This window comes from Octopus bimaculoides, chromosome 12 (assembly GCF_046866305.1).
Source record: "Octopus bimaculoides isolate indiv1 chromosome 12, ASM4686630v1, whole genome shotgun sequence".
Taxonomy (NCBI): domain Eukaryota; kingdom Metazoa; phylum Mollusca; class Cephalopoda; order Octopoda; family Octopodidae; genus Octopus; species Octopus bimaculoides.
In genome coordinates this window covers 12142298-12143157 of record NC_142939.1, presented here as the reverse complement: position 1 = coordinate 12143157, position 860 = coordinate 12142298, and positions in this window count along the sequence as shown.

Below are 860 nucleotides of genomic sequence, written 5' to 3'. Positions count from 1 at the left end.
TGACAGCGAGGAAAAACTGTTGTCTGGTGCTGCCATATATCTGAGGGCTACGTTAATTAGTGTGACGCTGTATCTCTTCCTATAATTGCTAACAAGTTAGGTCTAAAAACGATGAAAAGCTACCGTTAGAGGATATGAACTCCAGAACTAATATGGTGTAAAAGTATTATAACAACTTGGCTATATCACTTTAGTAAGTTGATATTACAATACTAGAAGGGTTCAATGATCATATAGTCGTAGGCGTGGCTGTGTTGTACGTTTGCCACCAAGCCACTTGGTTCCAAGTTCAGCTCCGCTTGTGTGTTTTCTACGATAGCCCCGGGCCGACCAAAGCGTCATAAGTGGATTTGGTAAACGGAAACTGAAAGAAGCACGTTGTATGTGAATATATGTGTGTGTGAATGTGTGGGGAGATTGCACGTGTCTTTGTCTCCGTGTATGTCCCCGACTACTCCTTGACAACTAGTTTTGACTTGTTTACGTTGCCGTAACTTAGAAAAACACTTCGGGAAAAAAAGATCCACAGAGTAAGTACTAGGCTAAAAAAAATAAGTAGCAGAGTCGATTTGTAGGAAAAGACCCGCTAAGGTGGTGTCGGAGTGTGGCCTCAGTCTAACGACTAAATCAAGTAAAGTAATAAAAGAGCATGCTGTATACTTTTGGAGCTGCGTCGCGGTGGTCGCCAGCGCCGTCATTGTCTTCATGGTCGTTATGTTTGAAGCTTATTGTATACAAGACTTCTTTAGAGGCGCAATGGCCCAGTGGTTAGAGCAGCGGACTCGCGGTCATAGGATCGTGGTTTCGATTCCCAGACCGGGCGTTGTGAGTGTTTACTGAGCGAAAACACCTAAAAGCTC